This window comes from Odontesthes bonariensis, chromosome 18, assembly GCF_027942865.1.
Source record: "Odontesthes bonariensis isolate fOdoBon6 chromosome 18, fOdoBon6.hap1, whole genome shotgun sequence".
NCBI classification, from domain to species: Eukaryota; Metazoa; Chordata; class Actinopteri; order Atheriniformes; family Atherinopsidae; genus Odontesthes; species Odontesthes bonariensis.
Window position 1 is genome coordinate 4,481,820 of NC_134523.1, and position 21,785 is coordinate 4,503,604.

At 42.4% G+C, this 21,785-nt stretch overlaps 1 protein-coding gene across 2 annotated transcripts in view; it reads left to right on the top strand.

The window, feature by feature from the left end:
• LOC142367973 (hippocalcin-like protein 1) overlaps positions 1–21,785 on the top strand; it is a 46,313-nt gene that overhangs the window by 13,255 nt on the left and 11,273 nt on the right. The window lies entirely within an intron of this gene.

The window sequence follows — 21,785 nt, forward strand, 5'->3', positions numbered from 1 at the left end:
ACCGGTTTTTCCTCAAGCTTCCTCCACCTCTCTGTGTGTCATACCCTGCCTGAAATGCACCATCCGACTTTACTGACTGAGTTGAGAGGGACAGCGCAGATGTGTCATTAACTACATTGGATCAAATCTTCCTGTGATACAGGGGAGGTTGCATGAAATAAGGAATGCTGATTGAGAGTTAGATCACGGCCGTGAGAACACGAAGAGGACGCTAAATCCTCTTTATGTAAGTATTAAAAAGGTCCCAGGCCTTCGCCTCACCCTTCTCAACGGGGATACACGTCAAAGTCCAAATCAGTGTAATCGTCAAGTGTGACACACTAAAGTGATTTGCGGATCTACTTGGGACAGCTTCGTATTTTCAAAAGATAACAGGATTTGAACTAAGGACACGCAGTGCTCAGTAAATGTTTTTAGATCAAACAAATCAAAATGGCACGCAGCAGCAATTCTCCCCCACAAACGAGATCCGCGAGCGGAAATGCTGCCAGGTTTGCAGATATTCTTCGATTCGATCCAGTCTTTCCATTTCGCTTCACGTGTCACACATTTCAAAGGATGTGTGATCACCATATGCTGGCTGCGAGGTGGAATTCAGCCAGGGAGCCCGTGGAGGTGGTGAGGGCGTTGCTGACAGACGACAGCGCAAGCGTTCTTTTTTTCCACTTTTCACTGGATGATTGGCAAATGGCACCCAGAATCCAGAATTTGTGCGGGCAGATGAGATGATTGGAACCCAAAACAAAAGAAAGAAAAAAGAAAAAAAGAGCGAGATTGATCGGGAAGTGGAAAGCCAGAGAGTGGGAGGACAAAAATCAAATAGGGTTTGTAACCTTGTCATCAGTGCCAGAGAGCAGCTGGAAAAGACTGATGCTCCTGCCTCTCCCATCTGCCTCTCACACACCGAACACTCATCAGCACCACACCATCAGAACTACAGTCGCTCTATCCCTCTCCATGTAACTTTGTCCTCTTTTTGCATGGGCCTTCTGTTCTGCTGGCCACAGTAACTTCCATCTTGTCCTTCCTGATAACATTAAGCTCAAAATGTCGCCAGAGTTCCTGATAGGGAGACCCGACACCAAACATTTAGCTACAATTCCACTGAAGTCAAACTGGATTCTTTCAGGCTGAACTAGGAGACGTGCCACATCTTGCGCTGGCCCAACTATCTTTCTCTTCTATACTACAGAGCATTCCTTGACCTGAATAACAAGCAATTGCCCTCAGCAACAAAAGAAGGAACTTAATGCTGGGAGAGTAATTACCCTCTTCATTTTGGGAAGTGTGGGCCCCTGAAGTGTGCGTTTGGGAGTCGCATGACTCCTCAACGTGGCTGAGAGCGTGTCACAGGGGCTCCTGCCCCTGTGGTGGAGCACATTGCTGTTCTGGGACACAAGCTAAAATTCACTTCCTGCCTCGAAAGCCCTTCACCCTGGAGGCCTCTCTCGGTAAGGGGTGTCCCCTTTTTGAGGGCCCGTGGAGAGCTGAAAATGCAGCGCAGTAACCCTTTACGTTTTCCAAGCCTGTGGGATAATCTGCTTCCCTGGCAACATGATACCGCTGGCAGGTTGAAACCAGAGAGGTTTGATTGAGTGTCCTGCTTAACGTGCCCTTATAATATCAGTTACAGTGGAGCTACAACTAAAGCGAACTGGAAGCTTTTCTTACTGTCAGAGCGGCTAAACACGCATTAGCAGAATAATACTTGTCTCCTGAGGTTTGTACTTACATCAACCTTTTGGATTATTGCATCAGAGTTTACAGGTATGCCATGTCAGACTCTCATCAAACCTGCAAATGTCAGATGTACAAGGGCTAGCGTCCTTTCCCCTCTGCTAGCTCTTCTAACTAGCTGGGCAGCTAAAGCAGGATAACCATGACAACACATGGAGACAACCTGGAGCATCAGAACGCAATTTTAGGTGGTTTAATATCAAGGAGAAAGCCCACATGGCTAAGTTCTTGTGGTCCTGTTGCCAGTTTGTGTTGGCAGGAGAGATCTAGAGCAGTGATACCATGGGAGCACAGGCAGCAGCAGCAAGCGAGGCCCAAGGCATTTAGCGAAGATCAAGGGCTGTTATAAAAAACACAAACTGACATTGGAACTGGTTTAGAGAGGACAAAAGGTTGATGTCGATGGGCAGGGAGGAAAAAAAAGGAGGGGGTAAATGAAAGGATTGGGAAGACGGGTGCTGTGTGTCAGCAGATCGATTGCAGCTAAAGGTAGGAACTATATCAGGATTCTCCTTCACCTCAGAGGCAGGAATAGCTGCACCTGTGAGCCCTGAGGGGAATCTATGGATGATATATAGATTTGTTGAGGAAAAAGTCTTGCACATACAATGTCACTTGTGTCTTTGGTGGGACTCTAAAAATATCACTTTGGTCTGCCTTTCAAATGGGCATGTTTACCACTTTCAGTCCACACGAACACCCAAGTGGAATGTCACAATCACAAGATAAGGAGCTCCGGTCGAAGGCATCTTGTTTCGGTGTCTGTTTGGCGAAAGAAAAAAACATTGTGAGGTCATGTTTATTGGAATCTCTATGAAAACAAAGAAATGCTCATAGCTTTTCACATGTTTTACTTAACCGAGTCAGTGGTCATTGGCCCATCAACAACAAATAGGTACTTTTGGAGGTATTTTTAATGGTGTTTTCATAGACAACAATAAAACATGTCGATGACTCATCTTGCAGTTAAGCGGGCTGGGCTTTTGTATATAAGCAGAAGCAAATCGCTCTCCCCGTGAAGTTTCATGAATAATTCTAAGCAATATGAATCTCACTACATCATAGCTGACAGCTTAATGAAAGAACAATTTAAAAAAATAATCACTATTCCAGAAGGTTTGCCTTTATGCTGCTTGGTGTTTGCTTTCTGCTGAACTTAAAGGGGACATATTATAAGAAAAAATAAATCACCTTTTCTCTGCTTTGGGAGCATACATTTCGTTGTCTGAAGTAACTCTGACAACTTGTTGGGGGGCCCACTCAATTTGAGATGATCTTATTCAGTAAGACAGCTCAGATTTGCAGGGGGATTTCTATGTCTCAGTCTCAGCTCAGAGTGAAATGATCCACTTTCCTCATCTTTATCTACATCCCAACTTCAACTTCACAGGACGCCGCATACGCTCCACCTCAGAGGTGGGAAGCCAAAACTCCAAAATTCTCATCAACAGTCACATAGTTCACTTAAAAGAGAAAGGAACTAACAATGCTCCACCAGACTATAACCAGACTTGGAAGTCTGACTTTCAGTTTTGGTTTTTAGAGCCTAAATGTGACAGAAGAACTTCAACATCATCTTTGACGAGTATATTAACCGGCTGAGTGGCCGACGTGGTTTGCTGTTTGCTGTTTAAAGAACCTGGACCATGACTCACAGCGAGATTGTGTCAGCACCAACTGGCTTCGGTCACGCTGACAGTAATTACAGAAAATGAAGTATTTGAGAATTAAATGACCAGAATTTTTCTGTCAGTATGTGGCAGTGTTAGCCATCGGGGTATTTAGCTTGTGCTCTCTGAAACAAAAGTAATGTGTAGAGTTGTAGAGTTCTACCGGTTTCAAAGAAACGAGGAGCGCGGTGGAGTAAAATGAGTCACTCCATGCCCGGCTGGTCCGGGAATTCATGGCTAGAAAAGGAGCTCTTGGTCTGTACCTCTGTGGTATTTTGATCAAAGCATGCTAGAGGTATTTCATTAAAAAGAAGGGCATATTATGAACAGTCATAGACAGCGATGCAAATTCCTACAAGTAAATGAAGCCTGACCTTTGATGCTGGAAACTAAAGGGGAATTTCTTCCTGCATTTCATTTACAGTGATGTGTTTGTGCCATATCACCAGTGAGAAATGCACCAATAATCTGCCTGTAATCCTCAATTCATCCACAGGATTACTCTAATAGCTGCTACTCTTTAGCATGTTAGCACAGAACTAAACAGCTCAGATTATGATTGCGGATGAAGAGTCTGTTAGTTCTAAATTTAATTTGTTGTTGTAATTGTTCGACGGGTTTGATTGCCTTACTACAAAACAGACGGGGCTTTGTTTCTTTTTAGAAACACTGGGACCGCCCCCTTATCGTCTTTAGTACACACAAAAGTATAGAAAAGGGAAGGCCTACAACAAGCAGTTGAATTATCAAGAAGGATGTCTTTTATATTTCACTGTGCTCGCGGCTGCTGAGGTCAAGATGTCTTCATCGAAAGCCGAGCGAACCTGTGGCTGCATCTGTCCCCATGGGAGTGTGGCTGCTGCTGATATAATAGTCTGTCTGAGTGTAGGGCCACGATCTGACCTGTCAGCATCACAGCCTCATGTCTTCAGTTTGCACAGTGTGCAGCAGGCCCTATGGATTTTCACATTTTATTATACTCATGCTAGGCGCTAGAATTACACACTCGCTAAAGGTCACAGCGCTGCACGGAGAAGATACGGAGACAAACCCAGACAGAGGGCGGGGGACGGGGGGAGGAAGAGGAAAAAGTGTCATTAATTATCCATCAGCACCCCTCTTGTTTGCTTTAATAGCTCCCCTTTTACTTCATCTTGTTCTCTTTTTAATCCTCCATTGGCTAAAAGAAATCTGACCCTGCAAACACTTTCCTCCCGTGTTGTCTCATCCTCTCATATGGTGGAATCAGCAGGAGGATAAGTTCGACTCCCTTTGATGAAGAAACTGTGCAGGCACTCGGCTCCTGGTCTCATCAAACCGGGCCCCTCCCACACAAACACATGGGCTGTGTTCGAAACCGCATACTTCTCCTACTACTCCCACTACTCATACTAACTTTTTGAGTTAGTAAGCGAGTTTGAGTAAGCGAGAAGTTCCCGGGTGCATTCTAGATTCTCTGAAATGTTGGGTATGCATCATGAGGTTACTACTCATACTGAAACTACCCAAGATGCAACGTAACGTGACGTCGCCGATCGTCATTTCCTGTCAAAACGGCAGTTTCAAGCTAGCTACAACGAGGGTAGGTTCACTTCCTGTTTTCAAAACAAAAGCACCAATTGTATCGTAATGGCTTTCCCTATGATAAAAGGCAACGGGTATTTTATTTTGTGAAAATAACAGGAAGTGCGTTGCTCACTGCGGCTAGCTTTAGTAGCGCTGAATTCTTCGGAACAAAATTGTAAATAGCCGGTATTTTGTCCGATTTTCAACACGTTGGGGATCTAAACGACTACTTTCTCGCCTGAAAATGTTTCAAATGTTGCTAAAGTTTACAGAGTTTAGAGCTTAAGAGAAATCAGCTTCAGGCCGGCTGATTTCGGCTCGGGCAGGAGCGAGATGCATTGTGGGTAAACGCTCTGCATACTGTCTGATCGATCATTATGCCGTATGCAGAATGAAAGTATGCAGTTTGCAAGTATGTAGTATGTAGTATGCGGTTTCGAACACAGCCATGGTGCGCTACAGTCGGGGAGCTAGCGAAGCACGCCTACCGTGCTGTGACTCCACGGACAGATGCGGAGCTGACCTGAGCCGTATGCTAGCGAGCACAGGGCTTTCTTAAGAGCTCCAAGTACTCACGGCACTCAACCAAATGCTCGACCCGCTTCTCATCTGTCAAATAAAATAAAAACAACCAAACATTTCAAGTCAAAAAAAGCTGCGGTCTCTTAAGCCTGGTTTATACTCGGTAACGCAAGACGCAAAGCCAGACGCAAGAAGAAACGCAAGCCCTTGCGCGGTTGCAAGCCCCCCATTGCGAGCTTGCGTGTGTCACCACAATTTTCTAAACTTCACGCAAGAAAAGACGCAAGCCTACTACTTGAAAACGACATACCCATCGATCTGACAGTATGCAGACCGTTTACACACAGTGCATTTCACTCCTGTCCGAGCCGAAATCAGCCAGCCTGAAAAGCTGATTTCCCTTAAGCTATAAACTCTGTAAATATATAACTTTAGCAACATTTGAAACATTTTCAGGCGAGAAAGTAGTCGTTTAGACCCCCAGGGTGTTGAAAATCTGACAAAATACCGGCTATTTACAAGAAGAAGAAGCATGAATCACTCGAAGAGGTCCTGGCGGTGAATTTCCTGTTATCGTAGTAGGCGTGTCATTGAAAAAAGCCGCTACTCCACCTGCTCTCCTGGCGGTGAATCGCCACGCAGCACACGCAAGCGCCGGCAAAGCAAAATGAAGTATAAACGTCTCGAGCCATTAACATAAACGCAAGAAGAAAGCGCAAGGGCAGTGAAAAGAAGTATAACTCAGCCTTTAGCCATTATGTAAAACAAACAAAAAGAAAAAGAGAGACATAAGGCTGTAATAGCTGCCCACACGTTCCTGTTTGTGAACACTCACCTTACTCTGTTACTGCGCTCTTACACAAATTGCCGGCGTGAACAGTGGGAGGTGGGTGGTTAAAGGGCTGTTTTGGCTCTCTTTTCGTATTGAAAGTGGGCACAGCAAAGGGTCCAAATTGAGTGCTTACAGCGCAGTCTTCAGCGGATGTTGCTTTTGTCTTCGCCTCAGCAGGACAAATGTCAGTTACGTCCCAATTCACAGTGTGCATAGTTGTTATCGCATGCAAATGTCAAGTATAATTTAGCATTTAAATGCAATGTCTGCTGCATCTAGAGAGCAGCGCAGCTACAAGAGGGAACTGGTTAATAAATGCGTGCTGGCGACACGGTGAATCATTATTTTTATTTTTTTTGTTACCGACAGTGAAGATGAGCCTCCCTTTGTAAATATTTCATAAGGAGCTGCTGAGAAAAGGCTGCCCACAAGCGACAAGCCTTCTCGAAGCTTTGAAACATATTCTACACATGATGCTTCTCTGTGATATTAGCCGGCTCGTATCTAAGTGCAAAGAAGGCCCGTGCATTTGTTCCCACATGGAACATATGCATCTTTGATTTTTCTCGCCTCCACTGAAACATTAATCATTAGCTGCATCATTCCAAGAAGAAATTCTGAACAGAGTTTAGTGCTGCCTTGGCAGCTGATTGGAAATAAGGGGCAGCGTTTCAGAGGGTGTGAGCCGAGACTCTGGGGAAAATAAGACAGAAAACAACCTCTGAATACTTGTTGTGAAGGAACAGGATGATTAATGTGTCTGTTTTGAGAAAGACTCAGCAAAGGGATTTTTTTTTCTTTTTTTTCAATTATGGGAATAGGTCTAGCATTACCTGATAGCCTTTAAATAGGCCCGGAGTAGCAGAGAATTGATCCGTCTTTGTTTGCTGAGGGGCCAAAAGAAAATGGATGCTCGCTGGCTGCCTGCAGTCTTCAGTCACGTTAAATGGCACTTTTTTAACTCCTAAACGGAGGACATCTTTTTCTCATCTGTGTGATGCGGATGGAAATGAAATTGCCTTCAAAGGGTGTGTCATTTATGAGGTCAGTCTGAACTCAGACAGAATTCTTGGATATACGAGCAGCGCTCGTTCTTTTGCTTCATCTTCATTTTCGCCCCTGAAACCAAACCCAAGAACAGATCTTCCATCCAAGAATTGGATCATTTGCATTGTTTTGATCCCCTTTAGACAATAGTATGTTGGTATGTTGATTATTTGGAATATTTTCCTTTTTTGATTCATCATTTTCATAAAATCTATTTTAAGAGGACTGCGCTCTGTGTGCTCTTCCAGTCCATTAGTTGTGGTCACACTCTGGTTTTTAATTTCATAAACTAAGAGGACATGGCACATAAGAGCTGTAATTACTCGTGCATTATTTGATCAAAAGACAAACTGATAAACAAATATGCTGATAATCATCCATATAATGTCAAATATTTCATAGTTCCCAGTTCTCAAACCTAAATAAGTTGCCCCTTTCTTGGTTTTATGAAACGGTAAAGGTCACCTGGCTCAAGCAGAAAATCGGATGGACAATCATCCCTGACATTACAATGTCGACTTTTTGATAAGATCAAATAAATCATTAGATGATTGAATATATATCAAAACAAATATGAGAGAGTAAATCCTTTGCAATTCCCTGAATTCGATTTTAATCTTCAGAGAATTATTTCATTCCTGATGCAGCTGTTTTACCAAAGTTCTGGTGAAGTAACTACGAATAACATCAGTGATTTAACCAAACAGCTCCTCTCCCTGCAGTAAGCCTTTTAAGCCTTCGCTTCCGGATTTATGTGATGTACTCTCTTCTCTTCTTGTTGTTTTACACGTTAGCCATTTTTGATAAAAGATGGAAGATTTGTATAACATCAGGTTCTGTAACGTGTGTGCATGTGTGTACAAATTTACCTGAAAACTCATGTATATGTGCGCTTTCCTTGAGTTATCAGGGTTTGCTCCGAATACTCTCCCTGCAGCAGAGGGGAGCTCTACACTGAGGACCAGCCCTCGTTCTTATTTTTATCTACTCCATTAATGTCTTTTCTTTCGCTAACTCTGTGTCTTCATTAATCCTTCCTCTCCTTCTGCTTCTCTGTGTCTATTTTTTTCCTCACTGACTTAAATTTTCCGGCTTGATGGGTTGATTTGTATTGATCAGCAACAAGGGGAGGTGTGGAAATGAAGGGCTGGCAGGAAAATTCCTCTGAAAGGTGTCATTTGTACAAAATGGAGAAGTAGAGGAGGTCAAATAGCCCTTACTGAGGCCCATTTCAAAATAATATGTGTTATAATAGTTTGTTACTACCTGGCAGTGTCTTACCTGTCATCAAGAGCACTCAGTTTAAAGAAGCGGGCAGGGGAACTGGTGTACAACCCAAGCTAGCAGCTGGTCAAGCTAGCAGCTAGCTTAAACAGGTCAATTGTGCCATGAAAACAACTATGTGATGTACAAGTTAACTAGTGTAAATATCCACAATACTAACAGTCTCTCAAACCACTCTAAGTTTATGAGGTTCGAGTATTTTTAGACATTATTAAAATTGTCTGTCCCCATTTTGAGCAGCTGCTAGCTTGGCTCGTCCAACAGCTACCCTTCGTGCCTCTCCAAACTGGGCCACAGTCGTCTACGGCAGGTGAGATTTTGACTACTCATAAGTACTTCCTGGCCCTAAGCAAATATTTTTTTATTAGCCCCCACCCTCCCGCCATCCTGTTGTATACTAATGAAAACAGTATAATTGAAAATAATCTATGCCTGACAAAAGCCCACTGAACATAATTTAACAATTAGGAAACAAGATGTTTCTGTTCAATTAGATGGGGGAAAAAAACAACAAATAAAACAATTTGGGTTAATGAATAAATATAAGATAGTTTAGAGTTTAAAGAAAACAGGTCATCATTTAACAAACCAATTTCAACAATAGAATATGTTTTGAATAAAAAACACAACCTGACATTAAAAAAGGAAACGCAGTAGCTGCCAGGCCCCTGTGGGTGGTGCTGTGTCTGTACCTGAGCTGCTGGTAATATGTTGGGCACTGCCTCTGTGCCTCTCTCACTGACAAATTCAACCTCAACCATGTTCAACCTGGAAATCTAGAAAAGAAATCCATCACGCCAAATAGACCTTAGACACATTTTTTAACATAATTTTTTATAAAAAATACTAGCCTTAACAATGTAAGTAATCCAGAAAGTACTAACATTCATAATAAAAATCTATCTATGATTTGCTGAAAAAACCTGAATTTAAATGTTTTCTTCTCAGTCTCCGGGTGTATCCACTTTACACATTTCTATGGACTTTTTTTTCGTGCTGTCTCCTCAAAAGTTGTGACTGTTACGAATAAAGGGGAGGTGCCCCGGGGTCACCATCACCACGAAATATCCCCTTTCAAAGTCTTACGTAAAAGCTATTTTTGCAGCCTGACTGTATGAAAGACAGGGCGGCTTAAAAAGAAAACAATTTACCTGAAAATTTTAAATAGAGGGGACTTCTAAAGTGCTGCACAGGCAACTACTGTGCAGTGTTTTGGTGAAAGGATTAAACGGAAAGCCACATGATTATGCAACATGCTTAAGTAGTAGCTGACTGCATTCTCAGTCTGATGAAGAGAATCCCGAATATAAGGCTTCTTCCAGGACGCTGGTCTGCTCATCGTTACTCCTCTTCTGTTCATAGAATTAGTGACATCTCTTCTCAATGAGTTTCATTGTTACATTCATTGTTGTGTCACAATTTTAGTTTAGATATGGAAGGGAAGTTCGCAGAGCACTGTTCGTGAATGTTGCTCCCCGAGCTGGGCAGAGCTCAGCAAACACACGGCATTGCAGCTTTGTGAAATCATAAAAGTTGTGCCTTCGCATTCTGTTAATAAATTGAGCACATTTCTTTAGCGGTTTTCAAATCAACAATGTTAATAATTGCTCTGTTAAAGAACCATACTCTAACCCAGTAAATGTAACTTTAAGAGCTTTATGCAGATGTACATTACGGTCAATTTCTGAGACAAACTAGTGTGTTATCACTGGTCCGTCTACTGTTCCCCTCTGCCTCGCGGTTTAGATAACAGCGAGAGGAGTTGGAGGAAACCAAATCACTGTGGTAATCGAGGTGAAGATCAAGCTTGCATTTATTAAGAGACCACACCCAACTCTACTTAATAGTTCGTAGAAATATTGCCCTTTAGTCTGTTGTGTTTGCTTGTGCTTTGCTTTTTCCGAAAGGCCAAAAGGAAACACAGGTAGGTGAAAACGTTTCAGGAAGTTTTTTTTTTAGCTGCAGGATAATCTCATGAGTTATCGGAGAGATCCGAGTGACGACAGGACGAGCTGAGAGCAGGCAGAGGCTGGGTAGGAAGGCACGGGAACAGAGAATGCGATTAAGTAGGCAGAATAGATAGAAAAAAACTTTGAGCTCGACGTTCTCAGAGTGCCCAGAAAACAGCATTTAGTGTTACCCGACTGGCAGGAAACAATGATATAGAGAGGACTGGAGAAAAAGCTGGGGATAATAAGCTGCTTCACGATGAGTAGATGGATGAGCGCTGTTAAAGGAGACAGCCAGGGACCCAGAGCGCCACGCCTACCACACAAACTGCACACACACACACACACACACACACACACACACACACACACACACACATGCTCTTAGGACGACACACGTGAAGGATAAGGGTGGCAACAAAAAAAGAGGCAAAGCCTTGCAGCATGTCACCATCGTGACATCTGACATTTGAAAGTGCCAATATTTTATACGATTGTCACTTTTTGGGCCAAAAAGCCGAGACAAAAATGCTTTTGTCCTTCTGCTGTTGCTACCTTCTGGCATGTTCGTGCGTGAATATGCCCCTTATTATGTTCTTATTATGAAGAATTCTGAAGCAGAACCGGAGTCCGGATGTGATGAAAGCTCGGAGTAGCTTCAGCCGCAGTGAAGGGCAGAGTTGGTAAGCAAAGATTACGCCAACTTGATATGAGGAGGAGTGCGGCAGATGCTGAAGCAGATGTTAACAATAATCAACTTGATAATGAGAAAAAAGTGAATGTATTTGGTTTAATTGGTAAAAAAAGAAAACAACACAAGATTGTAAACTCTTGCAGAATCTGTACGTCTGAATCTCACCATAACATCCAGTGACCAGTTGTGTTTTAATGTCTTGGCGACATAGGCTGTGTTCGAAACCGCCTACTACATACTACATACTACATACTACATACTACATACTACATACTTGCAAACGGCATACTCATCGATCAGACAGTACGCAGAGCGTTTACACACAATGAAGCTGATTTCGCTTAAGCTATAAACTGTAAATATATAACTTTAGGAACATTTGAAACATTTTCAGGCGAGAAAGTAGTCGTTTAGATCCCCAACGTGTTGAAAATCTGACAAAATACCGGCTGTTTACAATTTTGTTCCCACGAATTCGGCGCTACTAAAGCTAGCCGCAGCGAGCAACGCACTTCCGGTTATTTTCACAAAATAAAATACCCGTTGCCTTTTATCATAGGGAAAGCCATTACCATACAATTTGTGCTTTTGTTTTGAAAACAGGAAGTGAACCTACCCTCGTTGTAGCTAGCTTGAAACTGCCGTTTTGACAGGAAATGACGATCGGCGACGTCACGTTACGTTGCATCTTGGGTAGTTTGAGTATGAGTAGTAACCTCATGATGCATACCCAACATTTAGGAGAATCTAGTATGCATCCGGGAACTTAAAAAAGTTAAAGTTAGTAGGAGTAGTGGGAGTAGTAGGAGAAGTAGGCGGTTTCGAACACAGCAATAGTCTTTTATAAGGTGTATAGGCCTCCCTGTCTGGCTAAAGAATGTAAAATTTGCTCAAGCTGCGGACACAAGTGCTCATCCTGAGCATTAGCTGGCATGCATCTAGGACTTAATTTTGTTAATCCAGTTGGCAATAGAATTGTTGGCTTAAGAGGCATAACAGTGGAGATAGAGACCGTGACGACAGATGATATTATAAGAGTACCAGGGATCGTCGAGGACAACCGGAACAAGACCAAACGCTGAGCCCTGAAAGGACAGCAGAATTGTCCACAAATCTTCCGTGCGATCAATCCGAGTGAGACAAGACTGCCTGTGAAGGGCCATCACTTTTCCCCGGTGTGACAGGGAGAGGCAGCGGGTCACCGAGAAGCTCCACGAGGACAAAAGCAAAACACCAGGCAGAAATGACAAGAAAGGAAAACATCGGGAGAAAAAGAAAGGGAGTACAGTTGGAGGATATGAGCTGCCCTTCGTCTCAGGTGGCCCCTCAGATTGCTGCTCTTTGAGAAGTAACAACGGGAGAGCGCTGAAAACACTCAAAGCAAAAAGAAAATAACAATGGCGCCTGCCAGTTTTTTTTTTTAACCTGTGGCTTTATTCACATGGCACCAACATTGTGCACTTTACTTTAGTGCTCCAAACCTCTCAGAGCCCCCTCCCTTCGAAGTCTATTTCCTCCCGAGTCTCCTTGCTTCTTCTCTGCCTCTCCCTCCATCCCCGTTCCTCCCTAATGACGGAGCTGCTGGCAGCCGAAATGAAAGTGGCATTTTCTCGTCTTATGAGCACATTAAAGAGTCGAGGGAGAGACTGGCTTTCTAAAGCATTAAATTGGACTTTAGCTTTATCTGTTCTCCAACTCTCAGGCGTTCTCTTTTTCACATCCCTACTGCCTTTTCTCCATTGCAATCTCCTCTCCACCTCTTTCTTTTTCCAGTTTATTGCAGCTTAAACTGAACAGGTGCCCCGTAACAGTCCCTTTATTAAAAATCTGATATTGGCCACTTTCTGTCCACAGTTAGTCAACGGGCTTTTTGTGTGATTCCATTCCACAGGGCGACCCAGAGAAATAATTCCACCCGTGTGTGGGAGGATTTTGCTCAACATTTCTAAAACTTCTAGTGAAACCTGCTTCAATCCTTCTTAAGGAGTGTCTTACACAACTCGAGGAATTACGTTTCGTGTCCACAGCTGGGCTTTAAAGCTCCCCTGAAGGGTTCCTAACCAATAAAATGGCCCGAAGAAAAACGACAACATTTGTGCAGAATATCACCTACTGGTAGTTTAAATGTAAAATTGACAATCGGCCTTAAAAGTTTTTTGGTATCTTGAAGTTATTTATTTTTTTTCTGAGCACTTCATTACTTGGGTCAGCGAGCCAATGAGTTTTGTAAGACATTTACCCTCGTAATTGTTTAAAAATTCCAGTTTACCAACATAACTAATGTAATCCAAACATGGTACCAAGAAATTATATATCCCTCTGCTCGATTAGTGCAATAAGTGATGTTTCTCACCTCGCAAAAAAGACCTTGTAAATGATTGTAAATGATTTCCCTTATGGGATTATCATCTTTATGGCTTGTTTCAAATCCTTTTCAATACCACATGTTGTTGATTGAGTAAATTATCATCCCATCTAGAGTAAAACCGACAAGATAACATATAATATGGGTATTTTGATAACGGGGCTACCTCTTCATTGATAAGTCACTTTTTAATCAAGTGTTTTTGGGTTCTCATTCAGCTCCACTGTTGTAATTAAAAATTAAAAACAAAAGTATCCAATTTGCTAAAATTGTGGCTCTGAAATGGTTGTCTTCTAACCAATCAGGGCTAATTACATACCTTCATATATATATATGAAGGTATGTTATACCTATAATATATATATATATATATATACACAGAATATATATATTCTGTATATATATTATTTATCATATATGTTCAATACCTAATGCAAAAGGAAATAGAAAAGTCTAATGTGACTCAAATTAAGGCAGTTTAGGGATTGGTATTTTTGGCATTTTTCATTCAGGGACTGTCAACACCTAGCTAAACGTTAGCTCAATGCTAGCATGATGTCATTGGTGAATGAATCTAAAAGGGCAGCTGTGAGGTTAATGTCTGAACTAAAACAGGTTATTACTGCTTTCGAACGAAAATGTGGCTGGTGACCACTGAAACAACAAACAAAAAGCAAATAACACAAGTTACAAGTTATATATGTGAAATAATGTACAATGGTTATTAGTAAATGGCTGAATTTCAAATTGTAATTTACTTGTTTCTGGAAAAATGATCTCATCACTACATTATTTACTTTAGCAACCCTGTCTGGCATTTTTTTTTAAATGATAAAAATTAAACTGCATTTTAATACCATTTTTCTTTGGTAGCACCCTCTTGTCATGTGCTTTTCTTGTTGTCCTTTAATCATCCAGCTCCTTACTTTGTCTTCCTCTCATCGCTCCTCTTTGCAAAAATCATCAATCCAACGGCTGATGACCTGCTTAGCAGCTCTGGAACAGTAACAGATGTTCATGGAGTTTTTTTTTTTGCTTGTGTGAGTGTGTGTGTCTGTGTTTGTGTATCTACTTACGATGGGGCTGAACAACAACTAACAAGCAGAGGACACTCCGACGGGAGAGATGGATTAATGTTTTATGTGGCAGGATGAAGGGTTGAAGAAAAAGGAAACAGTTCCGAGGGATTGGAAATGAGGTTGATGGTTTTGGGGGCCACACTGGGATTAAAACCAATGTGATTGGTAAGGACACAAGCATGTGCATAATACTGTTACCCTCAGACTGTCCATAAGGTCAGCTGGTCTAAAAAGAAAAAAAAGGGTTGGGCGTGAAAGTGGTGAATTAATTTAAGAGGTCATCATGTTCGAATTAGATTTGTGTGATTTTAGCTAGTAGACTACCGACAGTCCGCCTGTCAGTTTACACTTTGTTACTTTGGGCTTTGTTAAATCTGTTTTGTCGATGATGGAGTGAGACTCTCCATGGACAGCTAGGAGAGGATCACATGAGCGAGCAAGGCAACTAGTGGCAATTCGAAGGTTTACGGATTGTGATTGTAATTGTTGTTGCTGCTATTTTATGTTTGTATGATCATTTAAAAACACAACAAGATAAAAATATACTCCATGTCCGGTTTCTACATAGCTATTAGACTTTTGGGAGATGTTTGCTACTGGACTTATTTTAACAAAGTGCTGTGATGTTTGTCTAATTTCTTTGATTTGACGGTACTAATCACTAAAATGTCTGCTCATGCTTTGGGCATCTACAGCAATGCGGAACCAGCTGTGGTTAAAGGAGAATTCCGGCCATTTTACAAACATATCCCATCTGTTGGAGACCCAGGGAAGTTGGCCAAAGGGAAAACCGCGAGAAATTTTCATGCCCGCTGCGCAAAGTTGTCCAATTGCCGCTGATTTCCATGAAAGCGGGCTCTATCGGGCAAGCGTTTAACCTTTCCTGAGGCTCTTAACGTGTATCAAAATACTTTTGACCGAATTGGCCGTGGTGTTGAAACGAGTCAGCTGTTCGATAGGAAACAATAACAAACATGGCAATGTGTAGTTCGGTTCCCGAGGGTCGTTTTTGGTGGACAAAAAGACCATTTTGGAATACTATAGTGTATGACTTCGGCGATCAATTTGTGCACACGCCTGTGGAACACGGAAGCTGAGAGAGGTAAGTGCGCTGTTTTTGAAATCTCCAAATGTATAATGTCTGTGCTAGCTAACGGTATGGTTAGCCCCTGGGTTGAATTGTATTGCTACTGACACCACGGCCAATTCGGTCAAAAGTATTTTGATACACGTTAAGAGCCTCAGGAAAGGTTAAACGCTTGCCCGATGGAGCCCGCTTTCATGGAAATCAGCGCAATTGGACAACTTTGCGCAGCGGGCATGAAAATTTCTCGCGGTTTTCCCTTTGGCCAACTTCCCTGGGTCTCCAACAGATGGGATATGTTTGTAAAATGGCCGGAATTCTCCTTTAAGTTAAGTTAAGTTAAGTTAAGTTCTTGATGGGAAATAGAAAATCCACAAAAATGAGTATACCTGAAGTCCTTTTCAAAAATACTAAGCTTGACATTCATGTGGTAGCAACTGAACGTGTCGGTGTCACGTGTGAAAAATCTTCCTTTAGGCTTTCTCGTCTTACTATGTGAGCCCAAAGCTGTTTTCACATACGAACACTGGAGATTTGGCTGGTAATGCCAGGGAAGGAGGGGTTGCAGCTGTCTTGAGCACACACAGTGGAAAAAAATGCTCCAGAATATTCGTAAAAAAAAAAAAATATTTCAGAGATTTCACTTACGGGTTGAAATCTCTGTGAGAAATCCGGAGTGAATCTTTCTGAAATTTTGGTTTTCACATGCCACCACTCCAGAATATCTTTAGAAAATTTCAGGACTGAAGTATGTGTGTGTGTGTGTGTGGGTTTGTAAAAAACACATTAAAGGACAGGTGTATTATTGTGGCTTCTGATCGGCTGTTTAGAGGAATCTGACAGATCATTTTGTTTAATGTATAAATGAATAGCAGTTGTGTCCTACTTTTTTTCCTCCTTCCTTTGACCTGTGATAATTAGCTGCAGCAAAGAGTAATTTTTTTCACATTACCTGGGACAAATAAATTAAAAAATGAGTGTTTGAGCTGTTGACGAAGCTTCTGCTTTCAGTAAACTTCGTTGATTTTTTTCAAACTGCTCCCATCCACCCCTGTTATGTATGAATGCAATGCAGCATTTTTGTTTGCTTGGTATGAATTTATGTGGCAAAGCAACACTCATTTTTGAGTAAATTGTACCTCTAGAAGGAATCACATTTGGTTTTTTTTACGGCTTCTCACCTGGGAAACAGCAGTGACAGTTCGGAGAGGCTGTCCTCAGGTGAAGTAAGCGACAGGTTTTTTCTTGAGTTAACTGCTGTGTCTCTCACAGTAGTGTAGTATAACACTGACTGTTCAGGGTGTAGAAAAGGGATATTTTTTTAGCTGCTTTTGTCGACCACAGCTTTGTTTTACACAGCCACCGATTGCTTGGCACATTATTGTGAACTGTTACGGCGTATGACACGTTGCGAGAAAGCTGTGATTATATTAACACTTTCGTATTATACCTCACTTTATCAGTTGCAGGAACTGTATATATGTGGTTACACCATGGCTCTTTCTGCCACTTTCACAGGCCTCTCTGGATGAAGAGTGAGGAAGATTAACAAAAGAGTGGCCGGCGTTTTAATATTCAAACGCCATGATTTTAATGAACTGATGGAGCCATTAATCCTATGTATCTGATAGCTGAAAATGGCTTTCTTTAGAATGGGGGGAAACAATGGAAGTGCATATTAGTTAACATTTATTAGCAGATGCTTTTATCCAAAATATGTGGAGACAATGTGGAGTTTAGAATCTTACCTAAGGACCCTTCAGCAGATGGACTGGGGAAGCTGGGAATCAAATGCTAATCTGTGGATTGAAGGAAGAGAACCCGACAGAGTTGTACGTTACAAAAATGTTTCTTGTTATGGCAACTCGTGCACCAAACAGGATTGCCAAGGGAAGAATGGAATCAGTTTAGGAGCCAGAAGCCTTCTGATTAGATTTTTAGTGGTGTAATGTGATCTCAACCCAGCTCATGGCAGAAAATCTGCAACATTAGTGTTCCAATTGAGCCTCAACGCGTATGTAAACCTGTCCCGTGTTTATCATCAGAAAAACATTAGCTGCTGAAATTAAAGAATCATTGTCTCTGCAATTAAACCTCATCCTCTCGAACGCCCACAATCCACCTACCAGATACCCTCAAACACACACACAGATTGACATACTGACTTTGTTTTGTGTTCACGCTCTCTAATAGCTGTGTGGGAAGTGATTGTTAATTCACGCAGGTGATAAAAAAAAAAGCGTGTGTGGCGAAGAGTTTGTTTTCCACAATAATCATCTCGAGTGCAGAGGTCTGTTCAGTCAAAACAACAGAAAAAACTGATTGCTAAATCTCGAGTTCAGTGAGTTCAGTCCGGTTTGTAGCAACTAGGGATGACATCACAGTGTGATTTTGTGGGAACTAGTTTTGCAATTAAAGTCATTCAGTTAGTTAGATACTCTGAAATAAGCGTTTGGCTACTGTTGACATGTTGCTGTATCATCGTGTGCGTTTTGTTGCTACAAATCAAAAATGAGACAGAGAGAAAAAGAAGTCCCTGACGCGCTGTGCCTCTTCTGCTCGTTAGCAGACAGTCGGCCTGTAGCAGGCATTTGCAGCTCACTCAGCCAGCCAGACTGCAGAGAAGGGGGCTTTTATGTTGTGAAAGTTTTCACATAGTTTTGAATATTTGGTTGAAAAGGACGAGAGCAATCCCAGTGAAATGCATGTTGTGCTGCGTTGCGTGTCAGTCAGCAGAAAATAACTCGAATTGGGATTTATTTTTTTTTGTAAAGTGCAACCTTCAGGCCGAGCGCAGCTTAACGCTGTTGACTCCGCCGTTGCTACAGCCCCAAACCAGCAGCGGCGAGCTGTCAACTCAGCTAAAGCTCTGATGGAAATGGAACATTTTGCTGGTTATGTTGTGAGGGGGATGCTACCAACAATCATAAAGTCACCACCTTCTCGTAAGGGCATTGATAATCCCCGGAATCTTGTGAAGCTTTATTTACTGAGGCTCACTACTTGGTTTTATGTCAATTTGTATCCGTAGTCAATAACAAAGTGCTGTAAAGGGAAAGTAACATCTGACTTTCGAACTGAAGCGCACAAGGAGCTGGAAACAGGTTTTTCTATTTGATAACCCAGAAGTACTCTTAACAAGTGATTTTCCTGAGCAAGCAACACAGTGTCAACTAAAGAGGGAAGTGCTGCAGTTTCAAACATGGCCCTATGATGACAGTGTTGTCTCAGTGTTACACCACCTAAACCCAGATAAAAGGATGTTTGTCCAGTAGGATCATTGTCAAAGCAAAATGATGTCACTGTAGCTGCTCACAGGTTTCGTTTCAAAGAGTATTTTATGTGACATCTGGTGGTATTTGATCAAAACGGCTCTGCAAAAGAAGTGGGAGCTAATAAATTAGCTTCCGTGCCATGCATGAATGTGTTATTTCAAAAGCAGAGCACGAAAGCATGAGCATGACAACAACAATGGCGAAATGACAAAGGACATCGTCCCACAAGCTATGCCCCGGTAGTGAACTCAAAAGGAGTTGGGACTGATGAGAGAATCTCATATGCTCAGCTGCCTCAATCCTGCCTATAAAAGCTCGCAAATCCCTCTGAGCCTTTAGAAAGCAGAAACGGCTCACAAATTTGCAGTCTCCAATAGAACATTGGCCTTCAGCTTCTTTTAGACTTTAGAAGTCCTCATTTATTAATAGTAGTAGTGATAATAATAACTTGAATTTGTATGGCGCCTTTCAAGGAACCCAAGGCCGCTTTACAAGTGTTGAATGAACAGCTAAACAGCTGACTGTTTAAAGGCCACAGTGAGGAACCACAAGCCTTTGATAGCAGACGCGTACATAGTACATCGTAAGGAATTTCAAAAAGGGGTATTGCACCAATAGGCAATTGTAAAATATGTTTTCCTCCCTGAATTAATCTAAAGTTTCTTTTCCTGTGGATATTATGTGAGGGTTTATCAGTGTAAGACTAAAGCCTCGTTTCCACTGTCAGTACGGTTCGGGTCACTTCGTATCGGTACGGGTCGGGTCGCTTTGGGGTCAGCTTTGCGTTCCTACTGTACAAAGGGGACCCTCAGGGGTAGGCGGAGTGCGTGCCGAAGCGTCACTACGTCAATCACTCCGAAGCTTCTTCAGCTTAATGCGACACTGGCTCGCGGTCCAGTTGTAATCACTCTCTGCCATTTTTGCGGCAACTTTTTTGTTTGGCACAGCGCCTTCGAGCTCCCGCTGCACAGCCTCCTCACCAACACCGGAGAGCAGAGCCTGGAACCGGTCCTGTGTGCTCGGTACCCCAAGCAGAAGGGTTACAAAAAATGGTAACGGGCTCCATGGGACCGGTACGCTTTCGTGGTAGTGGAAACACTGAAATAAGCGAACCGTTCTGAACCGACCCGTACCGGACTGCAGAGTGGAAACGAGGCTAAAGACTCTAGCTAAACTGAATCAGATACCAAAACCAGTTTGGGACCTTCACGAAATTACGATGATTCCCTGTTTTAGTAACACTGTAGTATTGGTGAATATGTAAAAGCACAAGTGAATATGTAAAAGTTTAAAGGTGGGGTAGGGGATCTTTTTCTGGAACATTTTTTTTACATATTGCTTGAAATACTCTTCACACCCCCATTGCAACCAATTAATTAAAAGTTTTGACACAAATATGAAAAGTTTTAGTGGCCTCTAGAACGTACAATCTAGGGAAAACAGTATCCAATCATTGTGAACGGACTGTTCACAATGATTGAGCCAGCTTGGCTAGCACCTAGCATTATTAAACGTATAGTTAGCATATACTAAATACTAAATACGGCAACGATCGATGCTTGCTGTCAGAACAGCGCTCGTGCACCTTCATGCTCGTGCGCGTTCATGTACTCTAGAGGCGTGCCTTCGGGGGGAAAGTGAAGAAAAGGGTTGGGACTTTTTACCTGTCTATTTTCAAAATGCAGCTTCGCTGGACTCAAAATCCAGGATCTCCTACCCTACCTTTAATATCCCTCCAGTTAGATAGTGAACTGAAAACCAGTTCTAATCCAGTTCTCTCCAGTTCAGTATCATTGAATTCATTTAACAACAACTAATGAAAAGTAGCCCAGCGAAGGAAACCTCAAATAACAGACTGCATTGAATCTCCAGTTCAGTTCATTCCCCCGTCCTCTGCGTGTGGCACGACGGACAAGAGCCACTGTTTAAAGTCAAATTAACACATGGCACAAACAGCGATACTAAACTAGCATTCACACCTGTTTTTGGATGGAGGTCCAGCAGCTCGTACTACGCACACAGGCACAGGCTTCTGAATGCCAGTTGGCGAATGACCCAGTCGCTCTATAATCCTCTCCGTGTACCAATCCCTAAAGAAAAGGGAAGAAATCATGACTGATGTCCACAGTTCTCCTTGCAGAAGCCTGGAAATTGGCTACAGGCAGTGCTGTCAGTGCACCAGCATTTATTCTTAATGCCTTGGGATGAGCAATTTGATATGAGTCTAATTTTATTAGCCGGGCGTAGAGGCGGGCGGACGTGTGGGATTTTCTTTTTCTGGTCACGAAGCCCTCGACACCCACACTGTGCTCCCCTTATGCCTCGCGTACTCGTACTCTTTTCTCACGTTCACGCTCAACACAAACGGGGCCTGCTTGTTTTCCCACCGGCTTGCACACATTTATGCAAATCTGTTGGTGTAATTAGCCCGAGGAGGGACCGGAGGTCGGAGCGCCTCGTCGGAGGTGTTCCGGAACCATCGCACCTCTGTAATTAAAATGACCGCGCACAACAACACCCACACGGAAGCAAAGACTTTGATGGTCTTTTTCACTAATTACCTTCCCTGCTGTTCGGGTGCGAGTTAAGAACTTTTAAGTTGTGAGTTTCTGAACCAAGTAATCCCTTGAAAGGAATCGTCCCAAGTTACAATACTTTCTTAATTCCATGGGTCTAATTTT